Source organism: Ptychodera flava, chromosome 8 (assembly GCF_041260155.1).
Source record: "Ptychodera flava strain L36383 chromosome 8, AS_Pfla_20210202, whole genome shotgun sequence".
NCBI lineage: Eukaryota > Metazoa > Hemichordata > Enteropneusta > Ptychoderidae > Ptychodera > Ptychodera flava.
In genome coordinates this window covers 32,443,280-32,467,614 of record NC_091935.1, presented here as the reverse complement: position 1 = coordinate 32,467,614, position 24,335 = coordinate 32,443,280, and the positions used below count along the sequence as shown (strand labels likewise).

The 24,335-nt window shown below is 36.1% G+C and overlaps 1 protein-coding gene across 1 annotated transcript in view; it reads left to right on the top strand.

Moving 5' to 3' along the window:
• Positions 1-5,410: 5,410 nt before the first annotated feature.
• The window catches only part of LOC139139127 (uncharacterized), a 49,917-nt gene continuing 30,992 nt past the window's right edge, over positions 5,411-24,335 (top strand). The window contains exons 1-5 of the mRNA XM_070707927.1: positions 5,411-5,584; positions 14,472-14,589; positions 19,116-19,306; positions 20,627-20,805; positions 22,589-22,736. The gene's annotated coding sequence lies outside the window, so the exon portion shown is untranslated. The remainder of the gene's footprint in view (positions 5,585-14,471; positions 14,590-19,115; positions 19,307-20,626; positions 20,806-22,588; positions 22,737-24,335) is intronic.

Sequence of the window (24,335 nt, the reverse complement as noted above, 5' to 3'; positions counted from 1 at the left end):
GAAATAACTAGTCCTAATAACAGAAACGAGACGTTTCCATGTTCTTTCTACGACAAATCTATCTAACACCAGAACTACCCGCCCAGGGAAGAAATCCCGCCATATCATTGTATTCAGACTATAATGGAATGATTTCAGAGAAGAAAAACGTGCGAGAATTACTCTCTATTATGAAAACTTTTTGTGAACTTGAAGGGCTCCTTGTTGTGCTGCATAAAACGATATGATCCACTTCCGGGTTTCCAATTACAGATAACCTAGTGTCTTATTCTTACAGAGTCGTTTGAAACACGCAGTGGTGTTAGGCAAGGGGATAATTTATCTCCGACTCTTTTTGCTCTCTTTATTAATGACCTTGCTGTAATATCAAGAATTTGCAATGTGGTATCAGAATAGGGGAGATGAATGTTAGTATTCTATTATATGCCGATGATATCGTTCTCATTTCTGATTGTGAGCACAATTTACAAGAAAATGTTAAATTTGTTTCATACATGGTGCAGAAAATGGCGCCTAGTAGCTAATGTTGTAAAGTCGAAGGTTGTACATTTCCGAAAACACAATGTCATACGTAGTGATTTCCGTTTTCACATTGGTACGGATGAAATTGTTTTTGCTTCGAGATATAAATATCTCGGTATTGTGTTTGACGAGTTCTTAGATTTTTCAGTAACTGCCGAAGCACTAGCTGATTCTGCTGGTAGGGCTCTGGGCTTGATTTGCTCAAAATTTAAATATTTATACAACATGGGGTTTAATACTTTCACCAAACTGTTTAATGCCTCTGTAACTCCTATTCTTGATTATTGTTCATCAATCTGGGGCTATGAGAACTTTCTTTTCCTGAATTAGTCCAAAACAGGGCACTGCGTTATTTTCTGGGAGTACATAAATTTGCGCCTAAACTTGCTGTTCTTGGAGATACCGGCTGGGACATGTGTATCACTCGTAGATGGGTTAATATGGTTCGTTACTGGAACAGACTGAATTGTTTGGATGAAAATAGATTGACCAAGAAAATTTTTTTATGGGATAATTACTTGTGTGCTGGAAATTGGTCAGCAGAGTTGCATAATATTTTTGAAAGTTTAGACATTGATGATGTGACACCTTGTGACATAAATGGGGTCAAGGTGAACAATGTATTAAATAAACCCAAACTCCGTACTTATTCCACTTTTAAGAAAGAGTACAGCACTGAAAGCTATCTAAACTTGGACTTGTCTCGATCAGAAAGGTCTCTGTTTGTCCAGTTTCGTGTTGGTATTCTTCCTCTCAGGGTTGAAACAGGGCGATATAGAGGCGAGGCAGTGGCCAATCGTACATGTAAACTATGTGATTCGAATGATGTCGAGGATGAAGTTCATTTTACGGTTTTCTTTATATAATTCTGTAAGTGAATCTTGTCCTGAATATTTTTCTTACGATGATATATGTAAGCTAAAACATATCATGGTAAATCACCCAAGAGTTACCTCAAAATTCATTGTTAGAGCTTTTAATAGGCGACGAAATGTTTTGTATGTTCCTAATTAGTGATTTGTGAGATTTCTTTGTTTTTCTAATTATATAGCACCCTCAATGATTTGTTAAATGAATTATATTTCATAGTGACTTATAAGCCCGATGGGCTGGGTAATTCATCCTGTATTTTTCTCTTTGAGTTATATACTTTGGTAATTACATGTCACTATAATAAACATACTACTACTACTACTACTACTATTCAGCAGGTATCATAAAAACTGTTCAGCTCTCAACAATCGATGACATAAATCTAATGTCTTAGTTAAGTTTACTGCAGTGAACACAACATAACATTAACTAGAATTTCTGAAGTGAATGTTTTTCCTTCTCTACTATGTTGATACTGCTTGGCTAAGCGACCGCACGCAACATGGCTATCAATTCTACTGCTTGCACTTCCTTCTTCTTTCGAGACTGGAATTTGTCAGTTTATCTCACACTGGATTTATTGTCACTTTCGAGTGGGTGGATATTTGCTTGTATTATAAATTTAAATAACAAATATCGGGAACTGGCAGGGATCAGTAAATATTTACTTGAGTAGTAGGAGTTCGCACAGATGACTTTTTCAGAGATGTTAAAAGCAATGTTGTCTGATCTCCTTAGCTCAACAACAGCGTTGAAGAGGTAAAATTACCTCAAGCTAGCACAGAATAATTGATAGTTTCTATGATTTTTTGGAGTAGTTTCTTGCAGGTAGTCAAAGTGTAAGGCTGTCTTGCCAGTTTTCTTTTTTTTTAACATTACGGCATGTGCGAAATTTCGACGGCTATGTAATATGACATTAAACTGGTCCAATAATCATTTCCATTCAAGGTAATGCTTTACCAGGTTCATAGTACGTTCGTGATATACAAAAGTTAAGAAGGACCATCCTGAACCACTAATAGTTAGTCGTGGTACCAGGTGTCAGGAATTGGTAAGCGTACCCTGCTAGCATGCTACACCCGTCAGGATTGTCCCCAAATTGTCTAAATTGTATGAAGTGATACCGTATATGAATGACCGATATAGTGAAAGTTGGGAATACTGTCGCTAATCATTTGAGTAACTAAAGTGTCGTATTTGGCCACAATGTCGTCATATATACACAATGTCGTATGTTTTTTCCTTTTTCTCGTCAACACTGTCGTGTAACCGCCTAACGGTTTTTAGCCATACCTTGCAATCGCCAGTTCTACCTCAACTGGATGAACGTTGAAGTTCCGTATTTTTACAGGTAATTGATTCGAAGCCATGACTTTTATTCAAACGCTGTCTTGAAATTCCAAGAGACATTCATTTTGGATGGTCGATAAAGTTAACACGTTTTACGACACTTCTTGCAGCGACGTACACATCTCTCATGCAAAATAATAAGAAAAGAAGGTGCGAGAAAAAGAAAATTGCAAATATGTCACTGGCCAACAAGGTGCGGAGCCCATATCTTGAAAATGCGGAAGAGAATCTAACTATCGTCAATCATGAGGAATGACGAAATAATCGTGATGTTTACTTGTCGGTAGGAAGACAGAGATCTGTAAACAGTCTTTCAATAAACAGTAATCATTTCACTACAATACAAACACGTCAGATGGCCCATGCTGATAAAGTTTCACTTCTTACAGAAGTAAGGTGGAGCGTAGGTTTGGTTCGCGTCAGTGATTATGTTAAATAAAGTCATCTGGCGAGTTATAACGCATTAACGTTACATTCTCTGTTAAATGCTTTAACGGAGACGACCGCAATATGGTACCCACGCCGTCTTCTATGAGTTGTTTTGAGCTTGGCATATGGTTTGATGTGAACACTCTTTGGCTTGACTGTATTTGCACATTGAGAAGTGAATTTAGACGAGCAGCTGCAAGTTTCTCCAAGAATCTCGTGATAACAGCACTACACCGCGGTCAGGAAAGACAATCGCCATTACTTTTCTACATCGCATGCACTGAATTTATTATTCTAAGCACAAATATGTGTTGGCGTCACATTCTGACACGTTTGAACAGATAATGATAAGTAAAGTGTTTAAAACCGACGTTGGAGTGTGGTACGATGTTGAATGGCAGCGGGTTGTTTTTAAAGGCAAATGGCAACTTATGGCTTCGCATGCCAAATTAAAAAATAGAACACGTCGCTAGACGCACAGGCGCTTGGCACATTCCTGGGATAATCGTATTTAATATGTAGAATGTCTATACGGCTTGATTTTTCAATCAAAGAATCACGGTACATGATATTAGTGTAGGCCTAGGCCTACATGTTGACTAGCATTATGCCGAGTGGCTATGACTGCCCGGCTCGGCCCAGCGAATGCACTGCGTAATCATATTTAATGTGTAGAATGTCTATATGACTTGATTATTCAATAAAGAATAACGGTACGTGATATTACTGTACATGTCGGCTAACTTAACCGAGTGGCTGTAGCTGCCCGGCTTGGGCTCGATGAACGCTGCTGCACAGAAGTAAACCCAAGGTACGAAAGCTTTTCACCACCTGATTTCATAAATCAGCGAAATTCACTCTGAGCGTTTCCGGTGATAAAAACTGGTCAACAGTCAAATGGTTGCATAAAAATTGATCGACTAGCCTCCTCTGCCTAAAATCATACCTTTAAGTTACTTCTGTTTGATTTCTTCCCGTGCAGCAGTGCTCTTTGGGCCCTAGCCCAGAAGTTACAGCCACTCAGTTAAGCTAGCCGACATTTACAATAATATCACGTACCGTTATTCTTTTTATTGAATAATCAAGTCATGTAAATTCTTCACATTGATGATTGTGCATTGCATTCGCCGGGCCTTAGCCAGGTAGCCATAGCCACTCGATATAATGCTTGTCACATGTAGGCCTAGGTCTACACTAATATCATGTACCATGATTCTTTTATTGAATATTCAGTCGTATAGACATTCTACATATGAAATACTCGTACGATTATTATCCGTGCAATGTGTTAAGAGCCTGTGGCTAGACGCAAGTCTTGCAGTATGCATACTGAGACAAAGTTAGATAAAGATTGACATTCGTGTTTCCTTTAACATAAGTTTAATGCCCATAGTTCAATGGATGTAATGTCAAGGAGAAATGCCTTGATTCACAGTCCGGGCGTGCACTAACATACACACTTTCCCTATCCATCTCCACGCCCGAACACATACATAGACCTCAGTCAGTGAAGGGCTACAAAAGTGGAGTATGAATGAGGGACCAGGAATTCATGATATTTCCATGGACGAGCAGCATACAGTTTCTGTACCTATTCTAGCATGGAACAATACATTGGCAACGACAGCAACAGATTTCATTCATCGCGTTCTCTCGCCTTGAGAATTTCAAGCCACCTGCATGCGTATATGCAAAGAAACGGGGTCCAATATCCCTTCGGTCATTGCACCCGCAACTGGCCACAAGCAAGCTGAACACACTAACTGCACACCTCTGTCACAATGAAGAACTTATAATTGACAAATAGGTATAAGCAAAAGTACTTACGAGGTTTTTCTGACAGTGTGTGAAGTTCAACCGACGCATGGCGCATACTTATAAGGTTAATTCAACATAATCATGGCAAAAAGGTTGCTCAAATTTTGACTACTGCTTTGGTATTTGTTGTCTTTTATTGAAAACTTGGATTTTTGTTAATCCTCTTTTTCCTCAATATTTATGATATTGTACATGACCACCTGCTTAAAGAACACACTTCTGTACATCAATATGAAAAATCAACGTCGTCTTTAAGTTAAAAGAGTCCAATTTGTCCTGATCAGAATGTACCTCATTGCACGGCAGCTATCAGCTGTGACTTCCATTGGTTACGCGGCAGCCAAGGACGCGGAGCGGCGCCCTCATCGCGACACTCATAGTGGGTTGGGCTAACATGAATTGTGAACTTGTTAAATACACACTTCGTCTGCAGTTTTGCTTTCAGTATTATTGATCAGACCAGGCTGGATGCCATGGAGACAGGCTCCCGAACTAACATGCCTCTAACTTTTGTGTGACATGGCGAGAATTCGTTTGACGAAGTTTGATCTGTTTCTTGCAATTTGCATCCTTGCATTTTATCTGGCTAAAGGTAATTATCATTTAATCTCATCAAGTATTTGAGCACGAAAGAAAGATATATTCTATGGAATGGGACAGCCAATTTTCAGCGCGTTTCATGTAACACATGAGTAAGACCACACCGTAAACAAATACGTTTAATTTTCTGTAGCAAGACGAAGGTGCCCGGATGAGCCGTACTTTGTTCATTTGTTACTGTAAGTATTTGCCGTAGAAGTATTCAGGCGCCGTTAGTAATATCATTATGTTGTCCCACGAACATTTACAAAGGCCAGTCATGCAAAATCTTTTGCGTTAATTTAAAAAAATAATTCTTTCATATAGGAACTGGGTAAGAGTCTATTATTTTTAACGACTTCAGACATTCCTGAAGGTGCAGAAACTATTTGGCATGCATGGGAGGGGGGGATGTCCTTGTATTTTCGCACTGAAGGGAAGCGAACATGTGGCCAATATGATCCAAATGATGAAGCTTTCAAAGATGATATTTCAATGATTTGCCTTTATTCGGCATGATCTTTACCAGTCCTCTAGTCTTCTGTATCAAAACACTTCGTTGTGCTGGTAAGATCAACACTGCAACCGGGTAGGTTCTCCAGGTCACTGCGTCCAAGCCTTAACTTCTCTAGCTATAGTTAAGTATGCCATGGCTTTGTAGAGAAATGTTTGTAGAGATAGCTACTTTTTAAATCGTCGACAATAAAGACAGATTGCCATCTTGTCAGTTCCATTGAATCCTATTATAATGTGTCTACACGTTTCTAATTATTTCCGACGCGATTCATCTCTAACCAATCAAAAGCAAACACACTCATGTTGTTTCCCGCCAAAAGGGCTACTTTAGCGTATGAATGCACGAAGGCGTACGGTATGCACATATACTACTACTCAGAGTGAATCACTCACTGCGTCACTCAGGCTCCCACTGATACACTATATTATTGTAAAAGTAGTACAACGTAGCTGTAGTTATGAAGTTTGAAGAAACAGAGCCGCCGTCTCTGTCTCAATCATCTAGACTCACCAGATTTTGAGTATTCGGCTTGTCAATATAAGTATTCGTTGGCATGAATTTTAGCGGACTCACATTGTCACGCTGATTGTATGTAATGGTGTTGGCTGGCAGGCTTATCACAGAAAACAGTACTAACTCGCCGAATATTTGAGTTTTAATATGTTCGCTGAGATTAACATGGATTTTATAAACACAACATGAATAGACAAAACGATGCCCAAAGTTCCATTACAGCTGCTGGCTCTCTGCTAAAGATTATTATATTATGTATGTGACTTATTAAAAGTTAACATACCACTTCCACAGGAAATCCAATGCCAGCGATAAGGAATTGTTCTAAATGTTTTAACTCCTGATAGAGTCTGCTAAATTACCCACTGGACATTAATTAGCGAAAACTCACTGCTCACTCGGTCTTGTACTACTGTATTTGCTACCAGTGCTTCAGTAAGGACTCTTTTTTTTTAAATGGCAAAATGTTAGGAATTGCGAAAAGAATCTTGCAGACGTACAAAGTAAACCAATCAATCAGTCAGCATAGTTTACATACCGCCAACATCCACAAACAGTGTTTTGCTGTGTGACGCTCAATGGCTCAACCATACTAAACACGTGCGTGTTCAGTTTTTTTTTGAAAGTTTCGGGTTTGGGGATTCTCTTATGTTAAGTGGTAGTGCGTTCCATAGTTTAGATACAGCATATTAAAATGCATGGCCACCATAGATGATGGTTGTGTAGGTTGTTTATGTCGAAAGTACGTGACACCACTATTAAACTGCCTAAAGCGATTACTAAGTGAACTGCTCACACTGTAAGGTATTCAGTTAAAATGATCTCATCCAATTACTCTGGACCTCTAATTTTTTTCAGGTCAAACGGGGTGGGGGGGGGCAGAATATTACCTAGGATTTCAAAATAGATAACTTACTAGTACCCAAACAGCTGTTTCTATTACGTATTTGATAAAAATCATGATCGATTTTTCAGGATGCACCACAATTATAGTCGGTTTTCTAAAACAACAAGAGTCATGTCTACAAATTTAGCAAAGTTCAGAAAGCGATCAATGATTAATGCCAGAGAAAGCGTTGGTTGATTGTGTCAGTGCTTTATATCAAAATGAGTGAAACCCTCGATCCTCTCAAACTACAAATCCATAACCACTCTTCATTTTCTTGAAGATGTTAAAATTAAGCAAGAAACAATGCAGACTAATAGAATCTCACACCCCGAGGACCTGGGATTAGATTTCTCACACGAATTGGGGATATTTTCTCTCACAAATGCCGCAGGCGAGTGTGAGACAAAATATCCCAAACTCGTAAGAGAAATCTGATCCCATGTCCTTTGTGTGTGGGATTCTTCTACTCACATGATCACAAAATGCGTTAAATTTACACGGGAAACAATAAATGTTTAAGTGTACCAGCGACTATCCTAGCTAGTGGCCTTCTAATATTCTGTTTCACTACCGCAACTCCGTAGCAAGTTCCACTGCCGATACTTCAACTTCTGCTACTGACGAAATGTCTAACAGTAAAAATGGCAATATATTCAACGTACCCTATGGTCACAAGTTATTTGGAAAATTCGGCCGTTTTTTAAGTGAGTCTGTCACCGACGACGTACAACTTTTTCCTAAATCGTGACAACGCTGTCGTCTGCCACCGTAGTCTGACCTGCTTACTTCGTAGTTCCGGCCCATGTGTTACAAATCCTGCCATGGGATAAGAATTTGAGAGTGGAACAAAAGGTTGTTTATCAACCAATCAAAACTTGTGTTATATACAGTGCAGAGTGTGGGATCGATTTTCCCCACACCGTCGATCCCACACTCCAATTGGCCAGGAATGTGAGAAGTTTTCTTCTTACACGATTTACTGGTAGTTTTCCCAGTCACGTATCAGTGCATAATAACTTGTATCATTGCCTTTCAACGGGTTAAAACTATCAGAGTTCATAAAGCAATCTATTTCTTTTCTCAAGTTGCAATGGTAGGACACTGAACTTTCTTTGTGTAGCCGCATTTTCAGGTAAACGAAAACTGCGATACCTTCAGTATTTCAACTTTGCAAAAAAATAATTGATGAACGAATGAATGCATGGATGCATGAACGAACGAACGCATGAACGAATGAAAGGAATGAATGAATATTTGAATGGATGGCAAATGAATTGATTAATTGAGCCATAAATCAACAAATCAATCGCTCAGTGAACGAATGAATGAATGGATGGATGGATGTATGAATGAATTGATTAACTGAACGATTCATTAGGTTATCGATTAAGTCATTAATTAAGTCCTAGTTGAAAAGGTGTAATCTGACAGGATTATTTTCTCATTTCCTCTTAGAATTAAACGTAAATCACCAAGAAGGGAACAAGTTCAGCTATAAGGTGACTCTTGAAAAGAAATTACGCAAGAGTTCTTGTTTTGCAATTGAAGATGTTTTTTGTAGAATGAAAGAAAGGTTACATTGTTTGTCTAAAAGGTGTAACAGCACAGTTCTCAATCATGATTTATCATTGATTGTATTCAAAGTCAGTTACAACGATATGTCTCTTACTTGTCTGTTTCAAAAGTAATTTGGTACTCTAAGTTTCTATTGTGTATAACGTGTCGCAAATACGGAGCAAATTATGGTTTCTTTTTATTCATATTCATTGCATAATGGAGTCGTCATTATTTACGGCCTGGGGGGTCGGAAGAATTTCAACCCTGATGATTTTGAGTAACCCCCTCTCTAACACAGATATTTTGACTGACCCCTTTTAAAAGTTAAATATCAAGACATGTAAATATAAACTTTACAAAAACACAGCAATAGTAAAGACCTTTCATATCCTGCTAGATTATCATGTTTGAAAATGATGAAATCAGCAAAATGAAATTCAAAGTCACAAGACAATGTAGATATAAAAGCTCACACTATAACCAGTATCCAACGATACACAGTATTATTTACTTTGGATGGGTATCATGACAAGTATTTCACTAAGATGTCTGACAGGGCAGAATTTGAAAGTACAGGGGGAGGACAAGCAGGATGCTGAGGGGCAAAGTGTCAGAAGAGGTTGTACCCACTCTTGTGTGGAAAAATGTGAGAAATTGATGTATGCAATGATGCAGTCTTGTTCAATATGAGAGGCGTTTAAAATTTGTACTTTTACTAGTAAAACTGTTAGAACACCCAAAGGGGGAAAGCGCGATAGGGGGATGTCCCCCATCTCGGATTGAAAAATTTGATGTGTGAAATGGGGCAATCTAAGAGTGTTTCAATATGTTATGTTTTAACATATAACCTAACAGACGATGATGATATTAATTCTCAAAGAAGGTCATTGTATGGTCGCTCAAATATGCTTTTAAGAAATTCCAGCTGTTGTAGTTGTGAAGTATAATTTCGACTTTTTAATGAATTTCGCAACAATGTCAACGGTATTCAGTTGTGGGTAATTGTAATATTTCAGCCATTCATAGTAAACATGTCTGTCATAACTATTCACTCCGCAGATTGTTAGGGCTGTCACGAATTGGCAGTATTTCGTCTTCATTTGTTTTAAACAGTGTGAATATTTTTTCAGTTTTAAGGAGAAAGGCTGCTTACAGTTTTCCTAACCGACTTACGTACTGTGAAAACGAGTTGTTGAATGCGTTATGCGCGTCTAACATGTACTTTTCTGGGTTACAGTGTCACTGGCGATCTCTTTTGTACTGTAAGTGATTATTAGTATTTTAATGGGTTTTTTAAAATTTATAACCTTGTCTGTCTTTTTAGGTTTTAAAGATTGTCTTTGTATTTTTGATTGTTTATGGACGATTTTATAAATCAGTCTGAAATAGTAATAATAATAATAATAATAATAATAATAATAATAATAATAATAATAATAATAATAATAACCTTTATTTCGAGAACCAGCTCATAGAAATATATACAAATTTTAAATAAAATCAGGCAACTACGAAGACAACAAACTAATGTACCCATAAAAAAGTCTCAACAATGCAAACAGAGATATTTACAAACAGAGTAAAACATTATAAACAATCTGTCATAAAATATTTCCATCATCTAAGCCCTTTAATTAACATAATCAGACAAAGCTGAGCCAACTAAAGTGTTCGTACTTCTAGTCAATCTAAGATATAAACCAGCCCTAGTTGCATGTAGTTTACTATCAATGGTCAAAATGTGATTACGTACAAATGTTTCACTGATGCTGTAATTATTATTATAAGCAACACGAATGTCGCTCATACATCTTTTGAAGAAAACACTCCATAAATTGAAACAGTACATCGAAGAACAGAAAGTTTGGAGAAGCCTAGTTTTGACCATAGTTGAACACCTCTGAAATTTACGAATAAGTGAATTCGCCTGTGAATACAGCGATCTCATTTGGCGTATCATATCGTCATTGTCATTTCCAAAATAGTTCAAGATGACTCCTAAATACCTATGTTTCTCATCGAATTTCACCACAGTATTATTAAGAAAAATGTGAACAAAACGTGAAATTTTGTACCTTGGTGGTTTTACAAACAAGCGATTCGATTTCTTAGCATTAAAGATAATATCATGGACAGCAGCACAACTACAACACTTTGTAACTAACATATTACGATCCTTCATAGAGGGACATATAAGGACAATATCGTCTACATACATGAGATGATTAACACATTGTCCTGCAAGAAAGCAACCAATTTGTGTTCCATCAAGTCACTACTTAACTTATCTACATATAATGCAAAAATCAATGAGGAAAGAATTCCCCCTTTCTGACACCATTTTTACTTGAAAGCTGTCTGACAGCACTGAACCCCATCTAACACGAAAATCTTGGTGTCTGTGCCAGAAACTAAAATTTTAACAATAAAAAGTGGAACAGATCTGTCAATCAATTTACGAAACAAGGTCCAGTGGTTACCCCTGCCAAATGCTTTTGTCGCATCAAGAAAGCATAAAAATACAGTACTATAATGTCGATTGTAAAAATTAATGACGTCTTTCAAAACAACATATCAGTTGAGTAGTCTTCTTTAAAACCAAACTGGCGATTACTGGTGCTGAGAAATTGCTTACTGCTTTCTAAGAAAATTATATCGTACAGTTTGGAGATGGAAGTAGTTATTGCACTGGGACAGTAATTGTTGGAGTTAGTAACATCACCGTTTTTGTCTTTCACAAGTGGAAGTAAAGTAGTGTCTATCATACGAGAGGGTAAATAACCGTGAATATGAATTGCAGAGAACAATATCGATAACAAGAAGCGTAAACGGTAATGCGCATATTTCATATGCTCTGAAGTAATATCGTCAGGTCCTATAGCCTTGCGAACGGTAAGCTTGTGAAGGCCATGAATTATTTCAGCAGATGTAACGATCATATGGTGATCAAAAGCTACATTACAAATATTATCCTGTAAAAAGGCTTCGTTGCTGTTGTCACTAACAGATGACAATAACCCTGAGAAGTGGTTGCGCCACATCTTTGTAATATCTGTATGACCATTACAATCCCCAACGGAAGATGATAGAGGTGAAGACTTTTAGAGTCTGCAACATATTTCCAAAACTGTCTATTATCTTTCTTAATTAGAACATATGCAATAGCATTGGCTCTCATTTGATCTTCATTCTTTTTGCACGTGCTTTTCTCATAATTTCAAAGATAGGGCCATACCGAGGGCTGCCATGGTTACTCCACAGGAGAAATGCATCTCACCAAGTAAAGTAAACAATAATAATAATTCATTTTGCACCAAAGATTGAGTACCCACCCTACTTTCTCTCCACATTTTGAGCAACCCACCCTTGTAGCTTTCAATTTCTTTTGAGTGAACCCCCACATTCCTCCGACCCCCAGGCCGTAAATAATGACAACTTTCTAAATGTACTCTTAGTATGAGATGTTATAAATAACTGGAGCATTTGTGTTCTTCAAAACGGTGCATCATGAAGGCTAGGTCTCAAAACAAATGAAATTAGACCCTTTTGTAGAAATCATAACACTCGCTCAAGAGGTGTCAGAGTTTACACGAGTAATACCTAAATTCCTATAACGGATATGTTTACGTTATGTATTTTACGGCTTTATGTGCGCAGAGGGGGATAACCATTTCTCTGTAGTCCCCATTTGTTGGCTGTAATGTTTTTTATTACATACAACTAGCAAATGTTTTCATATTACCTAAATAATTATCATATTAACATTGTAATATTGAATTTACAATTTGTGTTTTTTAAAAGAGACGAATACCTGATTAAAGAACGATTTTCTTAATTTAACAGCGTATAAATACTTTTGAATGACTGGTATGCGGTTTACAGATTTTGCTAAACAGTTTTGTAAAAACGTCCTCTCCTATAAGTAAGATATATATTTGATGACCTTAAATCCCGAAGTTGTCAAGTTGAATATAGATTCGGGTCATTTCAGTCAAATGATAAATATGTGGCCCAAATGTGTCATTAAAAGTAACCATTGAATCCTATACGGCACACGATGTTCGGCACATGAGGCATGTAATAGATAGCATATTGAGTTGGAGAAAGTAGGTTATTCTCTGTTTGCGTTTTCATAGTGTTATACGTTATACGAATAAGTACATAGTACTGTAAATACAATTATGTCATTAAGCAGTGATATAATAGAAGTAGATTTCATGAAAGTGCCACCTTGCTTTACGTTATCATTAAAATAAAACTGCATACTTACAAATTTTCTATGAATAATTTCTCCAGATCATTTTGACTTTCGTAAGAATCTCTCTGAATTTATGCAAATTAACTCGAACCGCCTAAAGCTACTTTTCGTGAAAGGTACAAAACAAACCCTGTAATTTGACAAAAAGTACTAATTAGAAATTGTCGCATATTAAAGAACGTAAACTCTCATCAAATTATTTTAATGACCACATTTTCCCGAAGTGTCAGAAGATATATTCGAGAAGTTCACAAAGACCTGTTTGTTGTTTTGGATTCGGCTTGTAAAGAAATGCCATTATATATAAATTTTAGATTTTCTATCCGGCAAGTTAAAGGTAATGCATTATTTGGCTAATCTTGTACAGGGATGGCAATTGTTGGGAGAGAATTTACAAACTACCTGACTACGTGAGATGTGATTAATTGAAACGATCAAGATGGGTTATATAAAGACATCGTATACATTACATCAAACCAAAAAATTGCTGATGTCACACCAGATAAAATATACCCAGACGATGCAATGAATGCCTCTTGTATTATGACCTTGTCACTCTGCTGCCAGCATTGCAAGGGCGCATTTCTTCAGCTGTGCTGTGCTTTTCACTGTGCTATATATAAATGTTGATATTTTTAAGTTTACTATCGGTTTTAAGCAATTTTTAATGAATTTAAAAAAAATGACTGGCAAAGCAAACTATTCTTTAACGCAGTCTTTGAAATTTCAAGGGAGAATTTATAACCTGTAAGTTTTGTTCACAGACTGGAAAGAAACATCATTTTGGAACGAGTTATTTAAGATATTTCACTTTAATGCATGTATAAATAGTGCACAATCCAAGCTACATGAATAATGTCATTCATTAATGACTTATTATCAATAGATATAAATAGAGCCCTGTTATACACTTTGTGTAAATGATGTAAAATCCATAATGCTTTTATCTTCCATTCTTTATAAGTCAGGTCTTATCTGATATACTTGTTTTGAAAAGGGCGAGGGCCTATTTTCAGTATTGTACCGTGCTGCAGAAGGCTTTCATATACTAGTCTTCCTGTCAAATAATTATATGTTTACCATGTTGCAAATAAATTGTATTTATCAGTCCTAACACAACAAAGGTACCGTACATCTCAAAATATTGTATTTTGGTTCTTTTCTAGGTGATGGTCCAAGAAACGTAGAGCATGATTGCCCCAATTTGAATTGCACTGTGACCTGGGATCCACCTGCTAACATCAGTAGCAATGGCACCGTGTTTTACACAATATTATATCAGGAGTAAGTATTTTGCTGTTTTTTCGAAATGACCATTGTTAGAATGATATAAATACTCCATACAGTGAACATGTTGTAGTCATTATGGTAGAACGCACCTCGGGACAGACATTCGGACTCTCAAACTTTTACAATTCTCTTCTGATATACCACATGTGGGGGTTCATTTTAAAGCTCTTGGTGAAAGAAAACTTTTCAGTGGCTTAGTTTTTCGAAATTCGAAAATTGTATTTTTCTCCATAGAGTTAACACAGGGATGGCGGCCATTTTGAATTTCTAATATCGGTAAATCTTGGTTAATTTGTTTCTCTAGTACCAAAATTTGCACGGTGACCCCCTATTTTTATTCTTGATTTTGAAAGAGAACGATTGAAATATTTCTCGAGGAAAGTTAGAGCAAAAGTTTAAGTCTTTTACTTTCGAGGTGCATACTACCTTAAGTGTCAGTAATTGTCAGGAAATTTGTGATAAATGTTTCTTAGTGCGAAAGAAAGTTTGAGCATAGTTTAAATATTTCAACTTCTGGGCGCAAACTGGTATGAGCAGTAGATGGGAGCTGAAGCTCAATCTTGTTGCTGAATAAATAGATATGCTTTCAATGATATTAACGTCTCCATATCTATTGGAGTAATAGACACATGCACTGACTTGTAGCCTCGGTATTTAAAAACATACTGCCCTTTAAATATAGCAGGGTATAGTTTCTGAACTCTAACTCTATAGCAGCACGTTGATAAACCATGAAAATCCAAATCCCGAAACTGCTACTATAGCGCAATTTCGGCACAACACTTAAATCGTTGACATATCTATAGCCTTCCAAATATTTTCTAAAATAGAATATGGATTATATCATCATGTTTCAGGTTCTATGACTTAACACATGTACTTCTTAATAAATGACGTATAATTGTCTTGTTGTTACTAGCGCTAGTTCAATATGATTTCCTTTTTTTAAAAATAATGTTGTTCGTTAGTGTGCTTGATGTTGTATGTTTCTTACTGTTGAAAAATTTACCAGTATAATACAATGTAAATTTACCGAATTCGCATAGCGAATGTGCAACCTGAGTAGTGTTATAACTCATTCACATAACACTTGGTGTGTAAAAATACGAAGTCAAAGCAAAGAATTTAAATAATCATGGAAATTATCAAGCTTCCCAACTTTTACACATTTTAGACATTTACATCCAAATAACAGGGAGTACACATGGAGGAGAAGAGCACCATTAGTACAGTGTAGATTAGATTTTTTTTTCTTATTTCGCCTGAAATACAGAAAGTCTCAAGTTTGTGTGAGACTTACTCTGCATATAGAACCGACCATATGGCTGTTGCACTGAATTTTACATCCTGTAGGCACGAAAAAGGCCAGGCTATTGGGAATTCAACAATAGCCTGTTGCAAGATACTGTGTTTTTGAATAACTTAGTTATTGCTATCGAAAATTTTGTGTGTACTCATGAGCATTTAGAGTGTCACCAAACAAAATGGGAACTTTGTAAAAAATGTTAAAGCAGTACACAATTGCATATAGTTGTAAATTGAGTAGAAAACAGCGTAGTAAGAAACAAGACCTTGAGGAGCTGCTTTTGAAAAGAGAGAAATGTCTTTGTGCCGAACCATCAATTGAAAATTTCGCTCTTTACCAAGAAACCCAAGCTGATTTAAACGAAATATTGCTGAAGGAAGCAGAGGGAGCTCAAGTCAGAGCAAGATCACGCAGGGTTGAAAAGGTGAAAAAAAAGTACAAAATATTTTCTTGGTATAGAAAAGAGGAACTATATGAAAAAGAATATTGAAAAATTGAAAACAAGATATGAGAGAGTTGTTACCGATCTTAGTAGCATTTTGAGTGAACAAAGATTTTTACAAAGATTTGCATGCTGAAAAATTGCAGTCAATGAGCTTCAGAGATTTTACAAAAAATATGCAGGTGCCACGATTGAATACAGTGCAAAGAGAAAGTTGTGAGGGTAAAATACAGATGAGAAATGTATGAATGTATTACGTAACATGAAGTCTAATAAGTCACCTGGCTATGACGGCTTTACTGTCGAATTCTACAGAAAGGTTGGCCATTATTGGGCAAACTTATTGTGAATTCTTTCAATGATGCTTATCATAATGGGCACTTTTCAAGTTCCCAACAGAAAGCAATTTTGACTCTTTTACACAAAAAGAATGAAGTAGAACTCTTAACGAATTGCGTCCTATTTCACTTCTATGCGTAGATTATAAAATTTTAGCACATGTTTTGTCAAAGAGAACGTTAAAAGTTATCTCAAATGTCGTTAACACAGATCAAGTTGGATACATTAGAGGAAGATATGTTGGTGAGGTAGTAAGACTAATACAAGACATGTACCACTAAACTGATAAGTTCAACATTCCAGGTGCCGTTTTATTTATAGACTTTGAAAAAGCTTTCGACTAGGTGAACTGGAATTTTATGTTTGACACATTGCATTTCTTTGGTTTTGGACCCGAATTTATAAAATGGATTGAAGTTATTTATTGTACCATTAAAAGCTGTGTTAGAAGCAACGGTTGGATGACGAACTTTTTTTTCATTGAATAGAGGGGTTCGTCAAGGATGCCTACTTAGCGCTTTGCTGTTTATTTTGTGTGTTGAGGTTTTAGCATGTAAAATCCGTCAATGTCATGAAATTGAGGGTTTACCCCTTCCATGTGGCGATTTAATCAGGAATGTTTTAAAAATAGCACAGCTTGCAGATGACACTACTATTTTTGTACATAATGAGCAGTCTGTGATAAAAGTAATTGACATTATGCATGATTTTGAAAAAAGTTGCAGGGTTAAATATGAATATAGAAAAAACAGAAGCAGTGTGGCTTGGTAGTAAAAAAGATTGTAATAGGGAAATTACAGGTGTAAAGTGGACTAATGAACCAGCTAAGGCTCTTGGTGTATGGTTCGGGTACGATAAAAAGAAATGTGAAAGATTAAATTGGGAGTCAAAAATTGTAAAATTTTAAAATACTTTAAATTCATGGGGAAAGAGAAATTTAACCTTTTATGGTAAAGTTCTCATTGTAAACTCACTGGGTTTATCGAAGCTGATGTATCTAGCGTCAATAATTGTTGTACCAAATTACATTGTTCAAGCAGTGGATAAATTAATTTATTGCTTTGTACAAAAGGGATCGGCAGATTAAAAAGGAAAGTGTTGGCCTCCCCAATTGTTTCCGGAGGCTGTAATATGCCAATTTTCAGTTTGAAAGTGAAATCCCTCCATTTCATGTGGATTCCCCGTTTACTAAACAGCGTAGAAGCATGCTGGAAAAAAATTTCCTGTGCATTTTTTGAGACTTCTGCACAACATTCTGTTTTAAGAGATGTGATTTCAAATAAGATTATGAAAAATGTTTTTGATCTCAAACTGCAGAAGTTTTATTTAAGTGTGTTGAAATCATGGGATAGTATTAAGCCTCATGATGGAGATCAAAGTCTTACACATAATATCATGTTGAACCTTAAATATAGTCTTTTTCTTACATGTAGACGTAACCTAGAATACATTACTTTGGATGAAAAGAAAAAAAAACCTCTTAAGGATTTAAAAACTAAGTATATTTAGCATTGCTAGCTGATTTCATGCAGCCACCCTGTATGTTAACATGGCAAAATGAGTTACGACATACTGTTAATTGGAGTGATGTTTGGGAATTAGCTCATAAAGTGACAGAAGAGAATAAATTAAGAACTTTTCACTGGAAATGTTTACACAAAATCAGTATTAATTATGTAAAGCTGTATAAATGGAACAAGCGCCAAAATGCACTTTGTGAATATTGTAATGTTATGGACACTGTCAAACATCGGTACTTTGATTGTATTGTTGCCAGAAAGTGGCAGAACACATTATCAATGCTTTGTATCAACAACATATTTTTTCTTTCTTGGGAAACTATCATCGAAGATGTATATACCAATATAGATGCAAAGAGAATTAATTTAATTGTTTTAATAGCAAAATGGTGAATTCACAAAAGTCGATGTTTAAATCTTTGTGATGCGAATATTGAAATATAAATTTTACTATAACCCAAACGGGATTCGAACCCCCACACACTCACGGCAACATCGCCTAGCTGCTAGGCCTCACACAAAACCAGTCGGCCACTGCTTCCAACCCAAAAGAGTTGGTCACAGTAACCGACTTAGATGTTTCAATTCTGTGCGCGACCGAACAACACGGTATGCGTGGAGCAGACGACACACAGACACAGTACACACACAAAGTACACATATATATAGTAATATATGTGTGTGTAAGTAACTGATAGACAAGAACTGAGAATTCGTCGTATTCTTTTTTAACGGCTAATTTTCCTTTTGTTTATGTAAAGTTTTGCTTTTTCTCTTCAAGTGTGAATTTGAATAAAGAATCTTGATTATAAAAGAAAAAAAATCAAGCTTCCAAACTGGTTTCACGTTTGAAATTCGGGTGCACTGGTTCTAAACTGTATTTTCAAATGTTTGTTTTTTATCTGGCTTTCAGATATTCGAAGTTAGATTCTGGTAACTGGATGCAAAAACCAGAATGTACCAACACATCACTCACATTCTGCCACTTAGGAGCAGACATTGATAACCTTATTGGCACTTGGTGTGTTAGAGTTAAGGCTATCAGGGAGGGCCTACATTACAATGATTCACTCATAGAAGTCAGCTTTAATCCATATTTTGATGGTAAGATGTATCCCTTTTTATATTCTGTATTTATTACTCTTCTACTATTCATATAAGGAGTTCTAATAGTTCATCACAGATCTGGATAAAAATGTCTGACCAAAAGTTTGCCAAGAGGAACTTCTTGTACGGTTACGTAGGAGGAAATCCAAATACTGTCCAAGAATACACCAGTTAGTTGTTTCTGGACCATGAACACCAAATTCGTACTACAAACATGTCGGCAGGTTACCTCTGATTTCACCGACAGTGTGTCGATTGATATTGACACATGTCAATCAAAACGCGGCTGATGAAGACCTAGTATATTGGTTGAAATATTCGGAGTACTAATTTGGTATTCTTAGTCCAAAACTGAATTAGAAAAAAAACACAAGAAAACGAATTCACTTTTAGATTTGTATCAGCTGAATTTGTCAACGTGGTAATGATTTCATAAAGGATACAATCTACAGAAACTTCGGACGGTTTCTCAATCAAAGAATCTACCTAGTCCTGTTAACAAACAAATACAGGATAAAAAGCTACAAAAAGTGCTGAATAAAATTCCAACAATACTGTGTCATACGTGAACTACATATTTGTTTAATTTTACCTATCAGTGGTGCGAAAGTTGCTCTTTTGTTCACTTTGTTTTAAAAGGTTGAGTACTGCATGAACCTCTCGGTGGATAAATACACGCGTTTTTGTTCATTCTATGAAAAGGCCTTGACTATGGTACATGTTCTGTGTACAGCGTAGTCTGGTTTAGTGTAGTCTTATTGCTTCTGTCAACAAACTTCTGTCAATAAAGGCCTTGACATTTATTGACATTGCGCGTAGTATTGTGTAAGGGTTTTGAGACTTAATTTGTAATTATTAAAAGAGAGCTGAAATCTGTAATAAGTATACCAAATATCTGCATATTTCCGGTGAACAGAAAGCTACCCTGTACTATCTACGCAAAATAAATATGAAATTAAATATTTCGACATTAGCAGGTCAACAAATATGATAGAAAATAGCCTACAATTTAATTATTTTTGGTAGTTTGCTGTCTACTAGTCTAAATTTGAACTTCAGAAACAGATGTTAATACATGTGAAGTGCTTAAAGAAATATTTTACGTGGGTCAAAGTAGCTTCTTCCGCTGTTGGTTACCATTTATTTATATAAACATACCAATTATTATATTTGAATACATGAACCTTTAACTAAGGTAATGAATATTTACCCCGTTAAAACATACATCAACATGAGTGAAAAACGTTGAAACTCAAAACAGTACCGTTGACATAATACTAAATGTTGCCTTTAATTATTAAAACATTGTTCTTGCAGCCACACTTGGAGCAGCAGAGATCACAAATATCTCTACAACAAATCGATCTATTTATCTTCGTTGGCTGTCACCTCACATACCCTATTATAATTCTAATGGAATTCAAAAGCGCATGACAGACTACTTCACTATTGAGTATTATGTAACGTACTGCATTCCTTCTGAGCCAAGTTCATGTGTAAGTATTCATACGTGTCCGCTACAAACTGTATCATGATACTATTGCAATTAATCGTTATCTCTCGTTTTGCAATATGTGTATGACAAGTAATCATACGGCCAATCTCCGCAGGCGCAGAGTGTCGTAGGTTCAAGGCCTACTTAGATCCCAAAATGTCTGAAAAATAGAGTTTCGTTGGATTAGGCAAAAAAAAAATAAATTGTGCTGTTCCGATAACATGGTTTTCATAAATAGGGTAGGTAGGTCGGCAGGAAGTTTTTTCCAAAATATTTTTATTTTTAAATATGCAGGTAAAATATAGGGTAGGTCGGGTTTTGGGAACAGCAGACTTTTTTTGTTCGGCCTTATATGCAACATTTGAGAACGTCATGTTTAAAGCACTGAACCTCCGGTGGAGTATTTTTTGTAATGGACATCCTTATAATGCAACAAAAGATAGACACATTTGATCAAGCCATTCTTCTTTCCAGGCTTTCTGCGTTATTATGCCAGGATTCACCCGTTCATTTTAGCAATAAGTTACCGTATCGCATTTTGGTACATACCGCGTCAAAGATATGGTCATTTTTATTGGATTTCTTAAGTTTGACTGATATTACTTGTGTTGTTATGATATGCAACCAGATGTGTGCTCACGTGTTTTACAATAGGTTCATTAATGGTAGCACGCTTCACAGAACAATCAGATATCTGTTATATCATAATATGTAGCAGCTTTCACGAACATTCGCACAGTACTTTCAGGGTTAAATAACTAATTACAAAAGTTTATTTAATATGCAAATGAGCTGTTCATAACACTGCTCAATATTCAATACTGCTCAATATTCATGGAACAATTAGGTATCTATCAGATCAATGAATGTAGCACATTTCATCAAATTTAATGCTGTAATTTTAGAGTAATATCACAAATTACAAGGTTCATTAAATATTCAAATGACCTTAATTAACTTGACACTGCTCAATGTTTCATAGCACAATTAGATTTTTATCAGGTCAATATCTGTAGCAGGTTTCACCAAATTTTGTGCCATAATTTTAGAGTTATATACCTAATTACAAAGTTTATAATTTTTGTAAATGAACCCTTAATTAACGTCACGCTACTAAATGCTTTATAACATAGTCAGATATCTGTCGGATCAGTATCTGCAGCAGATTTCATCAAATTTGGTGCATTTATTTCAGAGTAATATCAGAAATTAAAAACTTTATAAAATATGCAAATGAGGTATTTATTAACTTGACACTGCCCAATGCTTCTCAGTACAATTAGATATTTATCAGATCAATGTCTGCAGCAGGTTTCACTGAATTGGGTGCCGAAATTTCAGAGTTATATACCTAATTACAAAGTCCATTAAATATGTAAATAAACCCTTAATTAACTTCACACTACTAAATGCTTTACACCACAGTTAGATATCTGTCAGATCAGTATCTGCAGCAGATTTTATCAAATTTGGTGCAGTTATTTCGGAGTTATATGACTAATTAAAAAACTTCATAAATATGCAAATGAGCTATTTATTAACTTGATTGACACTGCCCAATGCTTCTAAGTACAATTAGATATATATTAGATCAATATTTGTTGCATGTATCATCAAATTTGGTGCAGGAATTTCAGAGTTATATCACTAATTACATATAGTTCATTAAATATGCAAAAGAGCAGATAATTGCCATGACAATCACAGTATCATCATAATGTTCTGAGATTGTCATCTTTGAAAAGTTTCATGAAATGTTTTGAGTATTTCTGGATTGATTATAGATTGATGTTGAAACAGGCTATTCAGAATTTGTGACTCTCCGTGAGGGAATATTCCCATGGACTGCGTATGAAATAACGTTGAAGGGAAACATTAAATACAAGGATTACGGCGATCCTGTAAGAGTAACAGTAACAACCGATGACGAAGGTGAGCAAACAAATCATCCTTGATATGACATTGAAGTAGGAAACGTCCTTTGTAGCTATATATTTTGTGCTGAATTTGAAAAAAGCAGAATTATAAATAAATTTTTAATGGATCATTTCTGTGAGCCTCCTCTGAAGTAATCACGAAAGGATTACTTGTAAATCTGTGTAAAATTCCTGCTTTTGTATATATGTACATGCACTATTTTTCATCACATCGAAATAATTAGCTCCTAATCGAGTACCGGCAAACAATATGAGAAATATTGGTCTAAATTTGTGAGTGGATTGATGGGTGGGAGGTTTATTCTCCTCAATTACCTTGAGTTTAATAAGTCATGTTTAGAACGTTCTAGGAGGTCATGTTTACTACAAGTGAAGATATTTTAGGACAGTAATTAGCATATCAAAAGAAATTCTAGATTGTTCTGATATCTTCTGGATAGAATCACATACGAGACGGTACAGATTTTTAGTTAGACTGTTAGATATCACGTCAGTGTTTACTTCAAGGCATCAAGACCTTCACGCCACGCTGGATTTGCTCTGTGAGCACTGCACGGCTCGGCCCGACCTCAAACCCGCGAGCCAAAGTAATTCCTCACTCATCAGTGTGTCTCGACTCAACTCTCCTGAGACTGGGAGTTTTGTGCCATCCCAGCTGAGATAAGTAAACCTTTTACAGTTTGTACTCAGAAGTAATAAGTTTTAATAAATCTTATTTTAAAGAAAATCGCTGACTTTACTGCCTTTTTTGTCGTTACAGTATGTATGTATGTATGTATGTATGTATGTATGTATGTATGTATGTATGTATGTATGTATGTATGTATGTATGTATGTATGTATGTATGTATGTATGTATGTATGTATGTATGTATGTATCTATCTATCTATCTATCTATCTATCTATCTATCTATCTATCTATGTATGTATGTATGTATGTATGTATGTATGTATGCAGGCACAGGTCCATATCACCACCTGTGTGACGTACACCAGCATAGATAAAAAAATCAATATTACCCCTGTTGTGCATCATCAACTAGAACTTTTTCCCTGCAATGGTACCGTTCATACCTACACGCCGCGACACAGACTGAATTGTCGTAAACGATGGCATTTTTAGAATGGTTGTAAATGAGAGTTTACGATTGGCACCCTGTGCTCAAGATTGAGATACAATGTAACATCACCATGCACTGGTCCATTTACAAGTCTAGTGTATTTCAATTTCGCCAGACACACTCTCTGTATTAGACATACACTTTTACCTGATGCTATAGTAGTGAGCTCAGAAAAGTGTGTTGCCTCAATAAACTAATTAGCGAGTAGAGGCTTTCATTAATGGAAGAGGTATCTTGTGTCTCAATTTTTAACACGAGGTGCCAATCGTTAGCCATAGGCGTAGGAACCGGGGGGGCAGGGGGGCGCCGCCCCCCCAATGCTGAAGTTGGGGGGGCAAAGGTATACTTTTGCCCCCCAACTTTTACAAATACACATTGACTACGGCTAGCTGTCCCAACTATTGCTGAGTGCTGTGTAGGGAGTTAAACAACTGGAGTTAAGGCGCCGTAAAATAAATTCTTTGTTTGCCGT